Raw genomic sequence first — 19608 nt, 5'->3', positions numbered from 1 at the left:
ATACAAACTGCATGGCCAATAGCAGGATGGGTAAGAGATAATGGACTGACCACCAGGGCAGCTGTCGCCCAGAACCAGACACTGATGAAATGAAAGTGGTACCTTCAAGAAAGAGGGGGTATTGCAGCTGGGGGTGTCAGAGACATTTCAAAACAGTTGGCAGGGCTTGTTACTTTTGATCAGCACCCAGCCAGAAGCAGAAATTCCTATGCTGCAGTTATCCCCCATTCAAGAGGCTCCACCCTTTGAGTCTCTGTCAAAAGACATAAAGGAGTCAGCATGGTTCACTGATGGTTCAGCCATAATCGACTCTTCTGGGCATAAATGGACAGCATCAGCCTACAACCCAAGTACAGGCACAGTGCTGCAGAAGACCGGAATCGGAGGGTCCAGTCAGTATGCAGAGTTGAAAGCTGTAGTGGTGACTCTTCAGGAGGATCCTTCTTCCCATGTCACTATGTACACTGACAGCGTGGCGGTCTTTAACCACTTGCCGACCGCCGCGCGACGATATACGTCGGCAGAATGGCACGGGCAGGCATATGGGCGTATATATAAGTCCCTGCCTGCCCGCGGGTGGGGGGCCCGATCGGGCCCCCCCCCGGTGCCTGCGGCGGTCGGCATTCCTTCGAGAGCGATCCGGGATGAGGGGGCGGCCATTCATTCATGGCCACCCCCTCGCGATCGCTCCCGACGAATAGAAATCCCCCGTGACATCACTTCCTCTCCTGTAATGTAAACACAGGAGAGGAAGTGATGTATTCTCTCCTCCGTGTCGGTATTTTTCGTTCCGACACGGAGGAGAGCGGATCGGTGAGTTGCACCAACACTCTACACACACAGTAGAACATGCCAGGCACACTCACACCCCCCCTTTACCCCCCGATCACCCCCCCAATTACCCCTGCCCCCCAGTCACAGTGACACCAATGTCATTTTTTTTTTTTTTTTTTTTTTTTTTGCATTGGTGTCATTTGTGACTGTAATAACTGTTAGGGCAGTTAGAGTTAGCCCCCTTTAGTTCTAATGTGCCCCCCTAACCCCCCCAATAAAGGTTTAACCCCGTGATCACCCCCCGTCGCCAGTGTCACTAAGGCTGGGTTCACATTGCAGCGGTTTATGAGAACGAATGTGATTCGCACCGCACTGCAGTGCAAATCACATCCGATCTCTGTGCGATTCGAGTTCAGCCATTCGCCGCACCCGCCACACCCGCCGCACCCGCCGCAAATTCGCACGGGACCCTTTTTTTGGCCCGCAGCAGAATCGGATCGCATGGGTGTTCACACCATGCGATCCGAGTTTGCAGATCGCACTGCGATATGCGAACTGATCTGGGGGTGTCAGTAACATTTCACTGACACTCCCAGCAGTTCGCATAGGGCAGTGTGAACTGCCGCCGGGAGGCATGCGATGCGGGAACCCGCCGCGGATTCGCGGCGTTTCCGCATCGCTCCAGTGTGAACCCAGCCTAATAAGCGATCATTTTTCTGATCGCCGTATTAGTGACACAGGTGACGCTAGTTAGGCAGGTAGGTATTTAGGTTCGCCGCAGCTTTTTATAGCGCTAGGGACCCCCATATACTACCGCATAAAGCCCCCTGATTGCCCCCTAGTTAACCCTTTCACCTGTGATCACCATATAACTGTTACAGGTGACGCTGGTTGGTTAGTTATTTTTTTATAGTTTCAGGGCACCCGCCATTTATTACCTAATAAAGGTTTAACCCCCTGATCACCCGGCGGGTGTCATTTGTGACTAATAACTGTTAGGGCAGTTAGGGTTAGCCCCCTTTAGTTCTAAGGTACCCCCCTAACCCCCCCAATAAAGGTTTAACCCCGTGATCACCCCCCGTCGCCAGTGTCCCTAAGGCTGGGTTCACATTGCAGCGGTTTATGAGAACGGATGTGATTCGCACCGCACTGCAGTGCAAATCACATCCGATCTCTGTGCGATTCGAGTTCAGCCATTCGCCGCACCCGCCACACCCGCCACACCCGCCGCACCCGCCGCAAATTCGCACGGGACCCTTTTTTTGGCCCGCAGCAGAATCGGATCGCATGGGTGTTCACACCATGCGATCCGAGTTTGCAGATCGCACTGCGATATGCGAACTGATCTGGGGGTGTCAGTAACATTTCACTGACACTCCCAGCAGTTCGCATAGGGCAGTGTGAACTGCCGCCGGGAGGCATGCGATGCGGGAACCCGCCGCGCATTCGTGGCGTTCCCGCATCGCTCCAGTGTGAACCCAGCCTAATAAGCGATCGTTTTTCTGATCGCTGTATTAGTGTCACAGGTGACGCTAGTTAGGCAGGTAGGTATTTAGGTTCGCCGCAGCTTTTTATAGCGCCAGGGACCCCCATATACTACCGCATAAAGCCCCCTGATTGCCCCCTAGTTAACCCTTTCACCAGTGATCACCATATAACTGTTACAGGTGACGCTGGTTGGTTAGTTATTTTTTTATAGTTTCAGGGCACCCGCCATTTATTACCTAGTCTCACTAGTGTACCCCTAAATTTAGGGGTATCTACTTTCCAAAATGGGGTCATTTGGGGGGGGTTTGTGCCATCTTGGCATTTTATGGCCTTCAAAACTGTAACGCCCTTAGAAAGCCTGAAGGCGGTGCTTGGTTTTCGGGGCCCCGTACGCGGCTAGGCTCCCAAAAAGTCCCACATATGTGGTATCCCCGTACTCAGGAGAAGCAGCAGAATTTATTTTGGGGTGTCATTTCACATATGCCCATGGCATGCATGAGCAATATATCATTTAGTGACAACTTTGTTAAAAAAAAAAAAAAAAAAAAAAGAAGTTTGTAATTTTCCCGCAACTTGTGGCAAAATATAAAATATTCCATGAACTCAACATGCCTCTCAGCAAATAGCTTGGGGTGTCTACTTTCTAAAATGGGGTCATTTGTGGGGGTTTTGTGCCATCTTGGCATTTTATGGCCTTCAAAACTGTAATAGGTAGTGAGAAGTGAACTCAAAAATTTACGACCTTAGAAAGCCTGAAGGCGGTGCTTGGTTTTCGGGGCCCCGTACGCGGCTAGGCTCCCAAAAAGTCCCACATATGTGGTATCCCCGTACTCAGGAGAAGCAGCAGAATTTATTTTGGGGTGTCATTTCACATACGCCCATAGCATATTAGTGACAACTTTGTGTAAAAAAAAAAATATATTTTTTTTTTTGTCATTATTCAATCGCTTGAGGCAAAAAAATAAAATATTCAATGGGCTCAACATGCCTCTTATCAATTTCCTTAGGGGGTCTACTTTCCAAAATGGGGTCATTTGGGGGGGTTTTGTACTGCCCTGCCATTTTAGCACCTCAAGAAATGAGATAGGCAGTCGTAAACTAAAAGCTGCGTAAATTCCAGAAAACGTACCTTAGTTTGTAGATGTGACAACTTTTGCGCAAACCAATAAATATACAATTATTGACTTTTTTTTTACCAAAGACATGTGGCTGAATACATTTTGGCCTAAATGTATGACTAAAATTGAGTTTATTGGATTTTTCTAATAACAAAAAGTAGAAAATATCATTTTTTTTCAAAATTTGCGGTCTTTTTACGTTTATATCGCAAAAAATAAAAATCGCAGAGGCAATCAAATACCATCAAAAGAAAGCTCTATTTGTGGGAAGAAAAGGACGCAAATTTTGTTTGGGTACAACATTGCATGACCGCGCAATTACCAGTTAAAGCAGCGCAGTGCCAAAGTGTAAAAAGACCTCTGGTCATTTACCAGCAAAATGGTCCGGTCTGAAAGTGGTTAAAGGACTGATAACTTGGATGCCCACGTGGAAGTCCAATGAATGAATAATTCATGTAAAGGTGGTGTGGGGAGGAAGTCTGGCACTACATCTGGAAGGAAGTTCACTCCCGCACCATAAAAGTGGGGCATGTTGACGTACATGTGCCCATGGTCCCAGACTTTGAGAACTATAACAGAATTGTAGATGAAATCGCCAAAGTGAATGCAGTTGTGCCAATTGATCCTATCTTGATGAACTTCGCCACCTGGGCCCACAAGCAATCTGGACATTTGAGGCCGAAAGCAACATATGAATGGGCACAGCAGAGAGGATTGCCTATATCCATGGACATGATAAAGACCGTAATAGGGAACTGTACAGTGTGTGGAGAAGTGCAACAATGGCCATTGCAAAAGTACTCCACTGGGTCAATTCAGAGGTGAGAGAGGCCTGCAGAGATCTGGCAGATTGACTTCACTCGGTCCCCTGCCCTGGGGAAATAATTCACTGAGATTTTGTTGTACTGCAGTGGACACCTATTTAGGACTTTCGCTTGTTCATCCTTGCAAATGTGCAGATCAAGCTGCAACGTTTCGACTGCTCTAGAAACATATTGTTGCTTATGGCTGTTCAGAATAAGTCCAAAGTGATAACGACTCACACTTCACTGGATCAACAGTACAGCAGTGGGCCAAAGATTCTGGTGTGTACTGGTTGTGCTACATCCCATACCATCCACAGGCAGCTGGTTTGATTGAAAAATACAACAGGCTATTGAAGGATATTATACGCAAGCTTACACCCACACATACACTAAGTTGGTGGGATCGGGTCCTCACACAGGCAGTCATGTTGTTAAATTCCAGGCCAATAGCCAATAGCCAAAAGCATACCATATGAGAGGATGGTAGGGGCTGGGACACAGATTCCACAGCTTAGTATTTATGTAAGGTTCCAGAAAGAACAGAGCTTAACAGATGCTTTCAATAACATAGAAACCAAGAGTGATGTATCTGAAGCTGAAGCCTATCTAGGAATAGAAGGGAATCTGTCAAGAAGGTTTGAAGTTATATTTGCATTGGCAGATGAGCTTCAGAATAGTGTCTGGGACTCTGGTTAGTGGATACTTTTCTGCAAGAGTGGAAAGTGAGGCTGGATAACATCAAACCTTCCAAAATAAATAGCAGTGATCTTCTGGGAAATATCAGTATATTTCCCGTCCTCCCTATTGATGTTCTTTGGGAGGTTCCCAAGTGGATATAGGCAGGTGGCAATGTGTTGGTCAGATATCCAGGCAAAAAGCCAGTTAGAGGAGAGATTGTAGCTGAAAGGCCGGGATCTACTGTTTATGTATTAGAAGGAACAGATAATCTGCTTTGTTTTCCACTCCACAGGCTGTCTCCGATTTGATCCATAGGAAGACCAGAGAAAAGTGCTTACATTATGGAAGACTGCAAGAGCTGTGGAGAGCAAGGCTTTTGATGTATTACAAGCCTGGACTTGTTTCTAAAGAACTTTATAATAGACTTTCTAATTAACTTTTAGCCAAAGACTGAAACAGTTTAGCCAACGGCTGAAATCTTTTCAGTGACAGAAATATGGGAGAGGTAACATTTAATGAAAATTAATGTTTAGAATGAGTTTAGTAATAAAGATATTTTCTGTGTGTAGTCTGAGAGAAAAAAAATCAAGGGCGGAATGTGTTGTGTTTGATATAATATATGATTTTTCTGTAAGACTGTCATAGCATTCTGGTTACACAGACACATCATTTCTCAAACAAATACTGCTGGATAAAATTGGAATGTAGATACTATTGTTGTGTTCAATTTACAGTTTGAATAGGCTATTGTTTCTATAGCTACAGTAAACAGTTAATATATTACCTATTGCATGTATTATACCAAAGTGCCATCTTGAGGTAGAATTTGAGAGTGCATCTCTAATTAAAACAATAGAGATGTTTTTTGTTAGTCGGTTGTTAAGGTAAATGAGTTTGTAACCATTGTCAACGAACTGGGACATATAAAAAGGATTGTCGGGTATAAGCTGGAAGCCACTTCATCATGCATTAGAACCAAGACACTCAAATATGTTCCAGCCAAGAAGAAGGTGCCTGATCTCCAGAAACAACGGAGATCATGAACACACAGTAACCAGAGTTAAGTAACTTTTAAGCATACTTTTACTGTGTATATACCATGGTTTCTGCTTATTTGCTAGGCATCTTGCTATAGATATCTGTCAGTCTTGTATTGTATTCCTAATATTGTAATAATTTTGTATGTACAGCATTGCACACCTTGGCAAACAAGACAGCTTATCATAATGACAAGTTAAAAGAAAAGTGGGGGGGCCAGGAGGGGGTGGGGGGCAGGAGGGAATGGCAAGCTCTACCACTACCCCAGAAATGTTGGAAGTGCTTAGCCGTTCTGAATGGCCTTGACTGTTTTACAGAATGCATGCTTGTACCTTATAACTGCTAGCATGTAGATAAAGAAACAATGACTGGCAAGGGAGGCTCCAGGCAATTTTTTTTGGGGGTGCTATGGTGATGCTTGAGGTAAAAGTGAAGGTGCTAATTCGGTGCGCTGCTACCGCACACCTTTGCACATGGCCAAAGTGGGTGTGACCAGCAAGTGGGTGTGGTCAGCAAGTGGAGGTTTCTTCATGGTGCACGATGGTGATCAGTATGTTCTGGCCTCTGTATTTCAATAAAAAGCCAAAAAATGCATCACAGCCCTACACTTCCTTTATAAAATTCTACAAAAGTGCAATGCTAAAACCTATAAATGAATATCCAGTGCAAATCAATCAATGTATTGTAATAAAGCAGTGATGGTGCCCCCCCCCCTGCAAAAATGTTGTGATAAATTGCAGAGCGTCAATATGCATATAATGGTGAAACCTCCTACATAGAATACTAATAGCAGAGATGTAAATCAACCAGTGTATTGGAATATTGTAGTGATGGTGTCACCCTCTCTGCAAAAGGTTAGAAATATTGCAGAGCTGCAATGTGCAAATAGTTGTGAACCCCCCCCCCCCCCCCCTAAATATATAGATAGATAGATAGATATTTATGGTTGGAGCCCTATGGCCGATACGGATACGGAAAACATTCAGAGTTAACATAAAACTTACCACATGAAATGGACCTGAAAGTGTGCCTTTGGTCTAACGTACGGTATACCAAAATAAGGGGGCAAAAACATTCAGGTAGGAGATAGTTCTTTATTGATTTGAGTTGGATCATTGGGCGAGTTTAGTAAATGCCTGAGCCATTTCTCCTTTCGGGTTGGGGATGTAGCAAGCTAAGACTTCCACCTGCCTAGTCTTTTAATGACATGGTCTGGGACCCCGGGACAGGATGTTGCTGAGGCTTCTCCAATATGAAAGGAGTGTCCAGAGTATTGACTAGGGTTCAGGTGAAGGTTGCGGAGAAGTATTCTCATGTGTTTTGTAAACTGACAGGCTCTCAAGGGTTTGACAGAAAAAGGAAGAAGGGGACTGGAGTCCAGCTGTTCGGGCAGTAGTGATAATAGTTGGTTGAGTGTAGCAACTGGACACCAACTATTATTGGTTCTGTAAAGATGGATGTCTATCCCTGAGCCTACTTGCTGGGTTTTAGAGACCGCTAGGTGCAGGATGAAGTGATCTATGTAACGGACCAAGTGGCGATTACATAGGACTTGGCCTGAAGAATTTCTGCACGTGAATTCTCCAGGTCGCAAGAACCCATAGTAGGCCAAGTACATGGCTGCTTGTAGGACTATACTGGGGAGGAGACCAAATGGAGAGGTCATCAGGATGGTCGACATACCCCTAAAGATGGCTCCTGTTATGGATAAGCATTTGGAGTTTCTGAACGCCACGTAGAATGGCTTGTATAGTGTGGTATGAGAACAAGGAGAGTTTTGCGGGGTCCCGTAGGGACAAGAAATATTGGATGCCTGCTAGGTATAACCGAATAGTGTTGTGTGATAGGGCCAGCTGGGTATGACAGTACAAAATGAAGGCCAGCATCTGTTTGAAGCTTGAAGTCTCCTTGAGGTGGTGTGACAGGAATTCTTTGAAGGCCCTCCAGGCGGTTTGGTAGGCCTTGAGGGTGTTGTGGGAGAGTGAGGTGTTGATGAGTTGAGTTGCTGTTTGCAGGTGTTGAGCTAATCCAGGGTCAGTTAAGACCAGGCAGGGATAGCGGCTGACACAGGGTCGGCTCCGGCCACCTGTTCAAAAAAGGAGGTGTAATTAAATCGGGAGAGTGCATCTGCTGCGAGGTTGCGCTTGCTCAGAACAAATGAACAATAAATGTTAAACTGAAATTGTAAAGATAGTTGTACCAGCCTATGCAGGAAGACATGACTGTAAGGGATTTGGACCTGCCATTATTAATGATCTTTGCTGTGGCTTGGTTGTCAGTGGTGAAGGCCACAGTTTGCCTGGTCCAGCAATGACCCCAAAGCTGTGCAGCTGCCACTATGGGATAAAGCTCAAAGAGGGAAGATGTTGTGGTAAAGCCGAGTATTGCTAGTATCTGTGGCAGCCAGGGTCCTGCAAACCAGAGATGGTGAAAAATTGCTGCAAAGTCTGTGGATGCTACAGCATTTGTCACTACCTGGGGGGACAGGGAAGATATGGTGGGAATGAATAAGGATATGCCGTTCCAGGTGGAAAAGAACTCCTCCCACATGGAGAGGTCTGCTACTGCTGCGGTGCCAAGCCGGGGGATCTGGTCAGGATCTTGCGTATGGGAAAGGAACACCAGTAGGCGGGACACGAAGGAGCGGCCCTGTGGGATGAAGTGCATGGCAAAGTTAAGCATCCTTAAGAGGGATTGCAGCTGCTTCTTGGTGCACCCTCTGCTTTGGGTAAAGTCTCGGAGAACTGTCCTAATGCGGGTCAGTTTGTCTGGGGGAAGCCTGGCCTGCATGGCGCAGGTGTCAAAATTGATTCCAAGGAATGTGATCGCATGTGCTGGGCCATCGACTTTGTGTTCAGCGATGGGAACAATAAGGTTTTTAAACACAATCCTTGGTCTGTCGAGGTCACCTGGGGACAAGCTAGGCGGTTCTATTAGTAAAAAGTCATCCAGATAATGGATGACCTCCTGACACTGGGCTTTGTGCAACAGAATCCAGGTGAGAGACTGCGCAAATGATTCAAATAGCCAGGTGCTGGTGGTGAAATAATATGCCTCCTTCCATTTGATTCCATAACAGCACCAAAGGGACGGGTGGATGGGTAGAAGTTTAAAGGTGTCCGAGATATCGGCTTTGGAGAGCCAGGTACCTGTGCCTGCTGTAAGTATCGCTTGGATCACCATAACCACGGAGGCGTATTTGAGGGAGAATTCTTCGGTGGGGATGAGGGAATTAAGACTGGGGATGGGGGAAGAATGAGGCGCAGAAAAATCGTACACCAGACGTAATTTATTGGTGAACTTGCCCTTGACAAGTCAATAGGGCTGACTCCCCGTACCAGTCTAATTTGGTCTGTAGGAGCTGGTCTATGGCCTGCTCATCGGTGGCCGCTGAACGACGATTCCTGCACTCATGGGTAGTGTGCGCAGAGAAATGAGGCCAGTGTGGAACCCTTCTGTAAAACCTTGGATAAGGTAGGTAGCCAGGGACGGGGTGGGGTGTGTGTAAAAGTAGAAGCCGAGCCATGTGGCATTGACCCAGCTTAGTCATGCCTTTTTGAGCTGCTTGACTTCACACAGGATTCTAGGATGTGCCCTCTGGCATAGGATGCAGATGTGGACACTGGCTAAAGTTACAGGAATTATAATTGAAATTATTGCAGATGGCTGCTCCTCCCACGGTCCAGACTAGGCGTCTGAGTTTGTCCATCTGAGGCATACGTGCAGGGGCCTGCTGGCCCGGAACTGCACCGGAGGTAGAGGGACTTTTGGAGGGGCGACTGGTTGCCGTGTTGGCGCACCAAGTGGCAGTATGGGTAGCAGATTGGCAAATTGCACACAACGGTGAGCTTAAGCCAGCAAAATGGTGACAGAACAGCTCCGTGTCCAACAGACTCCAATTTGTGGTCGTCTGAAACTGTAAGGACCTGGCTGCTGCTTTGGTGGAGAATGAGCGGTGGTAATCGTGAAAACCAAACCCTCCATACTTGTAGCCCAAGTCTACCACAGTATGGAGGTATAGATCCAGCTCTTCCCTTCTGCCGGGAGAGACTGAACATATAACATCCCTCACCATGCCGAAGGCCAGCGTGAACTCCGGTACTGATAACTTCCGATAGAGCCTGGGGTCCTTGGCCTTAAGGACTACTGATACGGATGGGTTGGAAACCTGGACTACGGTAGGGTCGAGGACAGCAACAGCCGGGCAGGTCTCCAAGAATGCCACTCTGGTCTGAACCTCTGAAACTGAAGTGGTCAAAGATGACACTAAGGTATGCAGCTAAGATATGGCCGATGAAATGGAATCAAGGGACGCCTGCTGGGTCCTGCTGTGGCTGGTGGAGGAAAGAGAATTTTGAAGAGCTTGGCTTTCCTAGCTGTAGCGGGAAAGGGCACCCCTCTACGCCTCAGCTCTGCGGTCAACTTTGGGATGGTCCATCCCCTGAGCGACTGTACACTGTCACTTTGTGGAACTGAAGAGGGGTACAGAGGGGCCGTGAGATCTTCACTGCCAGCCTGAGACATGGTCCTGGTGTTCTAACGCCCTACGTGCGGTGACCTGTCCTCGGGGTTGAGTCTTGATTGACCGAAAACCTATTAAGGGTGACATGAATTTCAAGTTTCGCTTGTGCTCCCTAACAGCATACATACCTAAGCGGTGTATATGTTTCCTTTCTCTTTTTCTTTTTAACTGGGGAAAACCGTCCAAACTGGTGTAGGGTGGATCTATTGAACCCGACTGACCTGAAGAAAGATGAGAGGTGAAAACTCGTGAGGGACTTGTATACCTATCTTGACAGAGTGACTAGAATGGTGACTTTAGCAGGCGGCAGTGAGTTGAATGAAATTAAATGTTTGCCTTGATTGTAAAAGAAATTTAAATATTTGCCATGACAGAGGCACGACTCGGTCGTGCCGCAGTTGCGACTGACAGCGAACCGGAATCTGGAGCATGTACTGAAAAGAGGCAATAGGTGAAATGAGGCCAGCTAGCTGGGGCACACACGGATGAAACGGTGCATCACGGATGCAACTGGATTTGAATCGGAGCACGGTACGTGACAGTGAAATTATTTGTTTGTCATGACAGAGGCACAAATCGACCATGCCACTGTTGCGACTGACCACGAATCGGACTCTGGAGCATGTACTGAAATGTGGCTTAATAACTAGGGCACGCCGAGACGAATTATGATATGCCATGACAAAGCCAAGAATCGGTGACCGAACCCACAACTGACAAGTGAATCCGTCTCTGGAGCATGTACTGAAATGAGGCTGAGAACAACTGGGCACACTGGAGCAAATCAGTGCATCTTTTAGACGCGACTGGATTCGTATCGGAGCGTAATACGTGACAAGAAATTATATGCCATAACAGAGAAAAGAATCAGTGACTGAGCACACAACTGACAAGTGAATCTATCTCTGGAGCATGTACTGAAATGAGGCTGAAAACTGGGCACACCGGAGCGAATCGGTGCATCTTTGGATGCGACTGGATTCGTATTGGAGCGTAATACGTGACATGAAATGATATGCCATGACAGAGACAAGAATCAGAGACCGAACCCACGACTGACAAGTGAATATGTCTCTGGAGCATGTACTGAAATGAGGCCGAGATCAACTGGGGCACACCGGAGCGAGTCGGTGCATCGAAGATGCGACTGGATTCGAATATGAGCGCGGTATGGGACAGAAATTAATGAAATGATTCGAAATGCTTTGAAATGATCATAAATGATTCAAAATGCTTTGAAATTATTCGAAATGATTTGAAATGCTTTGAAATGATTAGAAATTATTTGAAATGCTTTGAAATGATTAGAAATTATTTGAAATGCTTTGAAACGATTAGAAATTATTTGAAATGCTTTGATTGAGATGTTTACGAAATGAATGCCTGATGTGGCATCAATCGGCGTGTCACAAGCGAGCGACAGCGATTCGTCTTGTGACGCATGGTAACAAGGGTGTTTGGTTATGCAAACACGATGGTGCGAAATGAAAAGTAAACGATACAGTTACGTGAAATGTTGTGAGTAATTTGTGAGTTTGGATATCACAGTTCAGTGACATGGTAATTTGCAAAGCATAAAAACGTAAGCCGAAGCCCTACCTGCAACAGCCGAACCAGATACGATGTATGAAAACTGAGACTCGATAACGAATGCTTTGAAAAATCTCGTAAGATGGCAACTTACGAACACGAAACTCACGAACCCAGAACTCAAGAACACAAAACTCACGAAGACAGGACTGACAAATACGGAACTCACGAATATGGGAACTCACAACGCTTGGTCTTGAATAGTCAGCTTAGTGACGTAATAGATATCGCGCACAAGAAACTGGTTAAATACCCCCCCACTACCGGCTCCTCCCATAAATTCAGGCCACCACACTGGCCTTCTTATATATAATCATACTAAAATGTACAATTGTACATATTTTATATTTTACATTTTATTATTATTATTATTATTATTATTATTATTATATATCGGGAGTTTCACCACTATTTGCACATTGCAGCTCTGCAATATTTGATGAGATGAGATTTAAAAAAACATTGATCTCTGCTTTCCAGGAGAAAAAAAATGGCAGTGTTTACATCTGTCAGAGTTGGAAGTGACGTCATGACTTTTCTTCCATCCCCCCAGGATCATAGAGATGGCAGGGGACCATCATGATTCAACTCAGTGATAACCAGCCGCTGGATCAGAACCTGAGCTCTTCGATCACACAGGAGAGCACGTAGGGGTACCAGAGGGGGACGTGAGACAAGGAAGGCCCCCTCCCTCTGCCTGCAAAAGCAATCCAGCAGCTAATCAGCCGCTAGGATGGCTTTTACATGAGAGGGAATCACTGGCTGAAAATATAGATACTGGCATGATGCCTGTAGCTGCAGGTATCATCCCGGTATAACCACTTCAAGACCAAGAAGTCATATGACATCCTATGGGTGGAAAGTGGTTAAAGCTACGGGCCAAAAGGCGTAAGCCTTTGTACTTTCTGTACTTCACCTGCATCAATAAAATCATCATATTCAGATGACGCATTGCCAGTACCTTTAAGCTACATTTCAAAAGCCATTGTGTTTAGTAAATAAGTATATCTTTGGGCTATGAAAAAATTGATGCATACATAAAACATTATGAAAAAACAAAGATGATGAAAACCTAAAGAATGCACGTGGAATAAAGGCATTTATTTCACAGCTAGAACTTGTCCCACTTATTGAAGAACATCCATCGGACATCTGCACACAGACTTCCAGGCAGTTATACTGCTCAGCTGAGATTTGCCTTTGCTCCACTTTATTGATTCCCTTCACATAGATGACCTTGTAATCCACTTCATAAGACAGCTCTGTGTACATACTTCATATGTGCATTAAATTATGAGGTGTATTGTTTTGTACATACTAGAAAAAGAGGACCAGGAGCAATGATTGAAATGGACCAAAGATACTATCAATATATAATATATCCCCGAATAAAAAAATGCTACCAACATTTGATTTTAATTAGCTGTAAAGAACATTATTTGGACAGTAAGAATAATTTTGAATGCAGCAGTTATACATGAGTAATAATTTATATCTATGTGCTATTTCTTTCATAAGTTTACCATCCAATAGATGTGTTGTTTATTTTGATTCTATAGCACCAAGATTTTCTTTAGTGCTTTTTTAGAGAACCATAAATCATTAAAGAATATGTAAACCCAACATTTTATATTCCTGATATGTGCCTGTTGTTCCATGTACTTGTATGACAGAAAGACAGAAAGATATCACTGAAAACAATGGTTGCTAAGATACCTGCCAATCTTTTTTGCTACCAGGACCAACTGTGCACTTACAATGGTTAGGAATCCTCATTATCACCCCAGAGAAGCCATAAACCACAACAAGCTTCTTTTGAATTGGGCAGGCATCAGTGTATGGGTGTATTTGTCATTCCTGAACCTTTGTTGGTCCTTCACTAGAAATATATTTCGATATTGCTCATGTTCTATGTGTAGATCATCCACTACATCATGTATGAAAATTCTTGTTGCCCAAATTTCTATTTTTATTATGTTTCAGACCTCAGTAATAACATTGGCCATTTTCACTGGTGGGTGATCGCCCTATCACACATTCACAGTTTGGGCCAGAATTCAAAAAGCATATAGTACAGCAATGATATCAAGGGCTTTAATTAGCATTAGATAAAGCAAGTGTGTGCACAGAGCGAAAAAAATTTAAACTTGAGCACAATGGAAATTACTCACTGTGATTAAACCCATTAATCCCTTTAAATTAAGTTAATGTATTGAAGCAAGAATCTGTATGTTAAAGCTCAATTCCAGGAACATATAATAGACACAAATGAATGCAACTTTGCAATCATTAAAGCAGTAATAACACCTAAAGCAAATATTGTATTATATTACAGCTTACCAATTCTCCAATGTGGTGGCAGCATTAATTTTCTTTTTTATGCTTTTGTTCTTTTATTTTCACCTGGTGATCTGGACAGTAAATCTGTTGTTTTTTAACCACTACAATACAGGGCACTTTTGCCCCCTTCCTTCCCGTCCCAATTTTCAGCTTTCATCGCTCTAGCACTTTCAGTGACAATTGCGCGGTCATACTACACTGTACCCAAATTAAATTTTTATCATTTTGTTCGCACAAACAGAGATTTATTTTGGTGGTATTTATTCACGACTCCGTTTTTTATTTTTTGCGATATAAGCGCAAAAAAGCGGAAATTTGGAAAAAAAAACAATATTTTCTTTTTTCTATTTTAAAAGAATAAAATCAAATTTTGTCATAAATTTAAGCCAAAATGTATTCTGCTACATGTTTTTGGTAAAAAAAATTCCATTAAGTGTATAATAATTGGTTTGTGTGATCACGGACATATGTACGCAAATGATCATGTACATATGTGTGCAGGTGATCACGTACATATGTGTGCACATAATCATTGGGACAAGTGATTTTAGTGGGACATATGTGGGGGACATGTTTTTATTATTAGGGACATGTGTTTTTATTTTTTGGGGACATGTATGTTTTGGGGACATGTGTGTTATGGGGACATATGTGGGGACTGTGTTTACACTGTGTGGTGTGTTGTGTGTTTACACTAGACTGAAGATCAGTGAGTAAAAAACAGCTCATACTCACTGATCATCAGCCGGCTGCAGCAATCTGCTCTCCTCTCCTCAGCGATGACTTCTGTGTGAGGAGAGGAGGAGCCGATTGCCTAGCAACCGGCTGTTTGTTTACATCACATGACGGCCGTGATTGGACACGGCCGTCATGTGATCAGGAGGGCCAATCACAGAGTCCTCCTGCCGATCTGAGATGCGCCGTGTCCCGGTGACACGGGCACATCGGGATCGCGCCGCTGCTCCGCTCCTCCTGATGGACGTTCCTGAACGTCCTATCAGAAGTAGACGGCTCCCACCCGGCCGTATACAGTGGTGTGAAAAAGTGTTTGCCCCCTTCCTCATTTCCTGTTCCTTTGCATGTTTGTCACACTTAAGTGTTTCGGAACATCAAACCAATTTAAACAATAGTCAAGGACAACACAAGTAAACACAAAATGCAATTTGTAAATGAAGGTGTTTATTATTAAAGGTGAAAAAAAATCCAAACCATCATGGCCCTGTGTGAAAAAGTGATTGCCCCCCTTGTTAAAACATACTATAACTGTGGTTGTCCACACCTGAGTTCAATTTCTCTAGCCACACCCAGGCCTGATTATTGCCACACCTGTTCACAATCAAGGCATCACTTAAATAGGAGCTGCTTGACACAGTAAGGTCCACCAGAAGATCCTTAAAAGCTACACATCATGCCGAGACCCAAAGAAATTCAGGAACAATTGAGAAAGAAAGTAATTGAGATCTATCAGTCTGGAAAGGGTTATAAAGCCATTTCCAAAGCTTTGGGAATCCAGCGAACCACAGTGAGAGCCATTATCCACAAATGGCGAAGACATGGAACAGTGGTGAACCTTCCCAGGAGTGGCCGGCCGCCCAAAATTACCCCAAGAGCGCAGCGACGACTCATCCAAGAGGTCACAAAAGACCCCACAACAACGCCCAAGGAACTGCAGGCCTCACTTGCCTCAGTTAAGGTCAGCGTTCATGCCTCCACCATCAGGAAAAGACTGGGCAAAAATGGCCTGCATGGCAGAGTTCCAAGGAGAAAACCACTGATGAGCAAAAAGAACATCAAAGCTCGTCTCAATTTCTCCACAACACATCTTGATGATCCCCAAGACTTTTGGGACAACATTCTGTGGACCAATGAGACAAAAGTGGAACTCTTTGGAAGGTGTGTGTCCAAGTATATCTGGCGTAGAAGGAACACTGCATTTCATAAAAAGAACATTATACCAACAGTAAAATATGGTGGTGGTAGTGTGATGGTCTGGGGCTGTTTTGCTGCTTCAGGACCTGGAAGACTTGCCGTGATAAAAGGAACTATGAATTCTGCATTCTACCAAGAGATCCTGAAGGAGAATGTCCGACCATCTGTTCGTGTACTCAAGCTGAAACGAAATTGGGTTCTGCAGCAGGACAATGATCCTAAACACACCAGCAAGTCCACCACCGAATGGCTGAAGAAAAACAAAATGAAGACTTTGGAGTGGCCTAGCCAAAGTCCTGACCTGAATCCTATTGAGATGTTGTGGTATGACCTTAAAAAGGCCGTTCATGCTCGAAAACCCTCTAATGTAACTGAATTAGGACAATTCTGCAAAGATGAGTGGGCCAAAATTCCTCCAGGACGCTGTAAAAGCCTCATTGCACGTTATCGCAAACGCTTGGTTGCAGTTGTTGCTGCTAAGGGTGGCCCAACCAGTTATTAGGTTTAGGGGGCAATCACTTTTTCACACAGGGCCATGATGGTTTGGATTTTTTTTCACCTTTAATAATAAACACCTTCATTTACAAATTGCATTTTGTGTTTACTTGTGTTGTCCTTGACTATTGTTTAAATTGGTTTGATGTTCCGAAACACTTAAGTGTGACAAACATGCAAAGGAACAGGAAATGAGGAAGGGGGCAAACACTTTTTCACACCACTGTATGTGCATTGGCCGGGTGGGAAGTGGTTAACAGAACAAGCCATTCAGCAGAATGTATTCGTTAAGGGTGTTGAGACAAACCATTTACCACTGACAGGGGTGCGTACAGTGATTAGCTTTTATTTATTAGTGTAAAATCATTATCCCGAAAATAAACCTGCTAGTGTAACTACTTGTGTAACTGCAGTGTTAGCTGGGGCTTCAATTTGTTAGTGTCTAACTAAATCTGCTAGTCCATTTAACACTCCCCTCCCCCCAGACTGACAATACTGCTGTCCAAAGGTGACTCTGTTGCTCATATGTGTGTGCCGCCTATTGCATTAAGGTGTGCATCTCAAAGCTCAAACACACGTGTGCATATGTGTATGTATGTTTGTATGCGTAATATACACACACACATTCTTATAAATAAATGTAAAAAACATTTTAAAACATGGACAATGTTAGTAGGGCAGTGGACATGTCAATAGGGCAGAGGTTGGTGTCAGCAATTTTTTAATTTTATTATTTTATTTTCATATTATTTATAACAATTGTTTTTAGGAGCCTCATTGGGGGGCTTTGGTGAAATATCAGTGAGGAATCTGTGCTGCACACCTGGCACAGCCCCTGCGGACGCCTATGGTGTTTCTCCTTCATCCAGAGTGGGGGCACTCTAATACAGGAGGTGCATTACTGTCCAGATCACCAGGTAAGAACAAAGGGGAAAAAAGTCTAAAAAAATAAAATTAATACATCCCCAACATCTAATGATTGGTAAGCTGCAATATATTACATTTTTGGTTTTGGATGAAATACTGCTTTTATACAGATTAAAGCTTAATCTTAATCTTATCTACAAAAAATGAGCACAAGGGACATCATGTACCTTCAGTGTGATCCAGTGCATCCCTTGTGCTTCTTATCTTCTAGTTCGGTAATTAACTTCCTCCTCTGATGCCCCCTCCCACACCTGCCACATTAATATTCCAGTGGTTAAAAGAACCAAGGGGCTGTTATTAGTGCTCATTAAGAGTGCACAAGTATGCCTACCCTATCCACCCAGCTCCTCCATTCATAAAGGTATAGCCAGGCAGTCTTGATGTCACACAAATGACAGCATCTCAATTCTAATAACCCTGGCCAACAGAAGCACAAGGGAGACATCACACTGAAGATAAGTAATGTCCCTTGTGCTTATTTTCTGTTTTTATTCCAAGTTAAAAGAGAACTAACCTATGTGGATGCAGCATCAGTCCAATGCTGCATCTGTTCCCTGACGCCTCTTCATTGAGAACCGAGCGATCGAACACCACAGATCAGTTTTCAGAGCTCCTTGAGCAGAGATCTGTAGACTGTCAGTCACAGCTCTCTGCTCTTCTCCCTCCTCGCTCATTGGAGCGCTGAGCTGTGGAGAGGCTGAGATGGCTATCAGTCCAGGCACCTGGCGGATACATCCTTCTGCAATCACGGCGCCGACAGGCCTGAAAAAGAAGAGAAAAAGCTCCGCCTCGATGGGAGGCAATCACGCCGACTGCTGTCTTTTCTCTGTCTTTTCTCGGTGACAGCTGTTATAAAAAAAAGGGTGAGGCCACCCGCTGACGTAAACGGATGACCCTGTCCCCCTCTGATGGCACATGATATCAGAAGGGGCGGGGTCACTCGTTTACATCACTGGGTGGCCCCGCCCTTGCCTATATAAGAGCTGTCACGTGAAAAGACAGCAGTCGCTGGGACGGCTCCCATCGAGGCGGAGATTTTTTTTTTCTATTTTTCGGGTCCATCTGCGCCGTGATTGAAAAAGGATGGACATTGCGGGACACTTTTTTTTTTTTTCTTATTTTTTTAATAAAAGAATTGTTAATTGTAAGTTTGTATTTTCTTTACTTTTTGACACTTTTTTGGTGAATGGGTAGGGGTACAATCATAGGTGCTGTCATAGGCGCTGTCAGTTCAGCTGAATCCTACTCTCTACACACAGGTTGGATCTGTGAAAGTTCCTGGCTGGGCTGCCTTCCCACCAGGCTAATTGTGCATTGTCTTTGCATTATTTCAATACAAGACTGTGTTATTGCCACCAAATGCTGCGCCCCCTTACAAGCTATGTACACTATTGATCCACATTCCACATGTCACATGACTTATCTATACTGCGTGTCCTAGGGAAATTCACGTTTTGGTACAGCATACACAATAGCATTGCTCTGTCATTGGATGCTCACACAGAAGAGACCATTAGCAGAATCAATACAAGTCCTATGCTCTCCAGAGACACTGCTGGGAAAATGAGATCTGAATCTATACTAATAATAACAATATCACTCACAAAGACATAAGAAGAAGAGTATATATCAATACATAGAAGAGGCTTAAAACAGGATTAACGAGGGATACAGCAAGTCACTATCTATTAAATTGGTTGTAGTACTTCCAATAAAATAAAAGCTAGATCATCTGCAAAACAAAAGTATGCATAATAACCACAGCACTTGTGTTTAACCTTGTGTTTGAAGCTGTGTTCAAGATGTGAGGGGATTTGCATTAAATACTTTTTTTCTATATGTTCAACTAAAGATACAGTAGGCCCGAAGCAAAAAAAATAAAAAATAGGCGAAGGGCAAACAT

Source organism: Lithobates pipiens, unplaced genomic scaffold (assembly GCF_037356315.1).
Source record: "Lithobates pipiens isolate NorthernLeopardFrog02 unplaced genomic scaffold, aLitPip1_a1.2 Scaffold_8, whole genome shotgun sequence".
Lineage (NCBI taxonomy): Eukaryota > Metazoa > Chordata > Amphibia > Anura > Ranidae > Lithobates > Lithobates pipiens.
Note: the sequence above shows the minus strand (reverse complement) of the source record.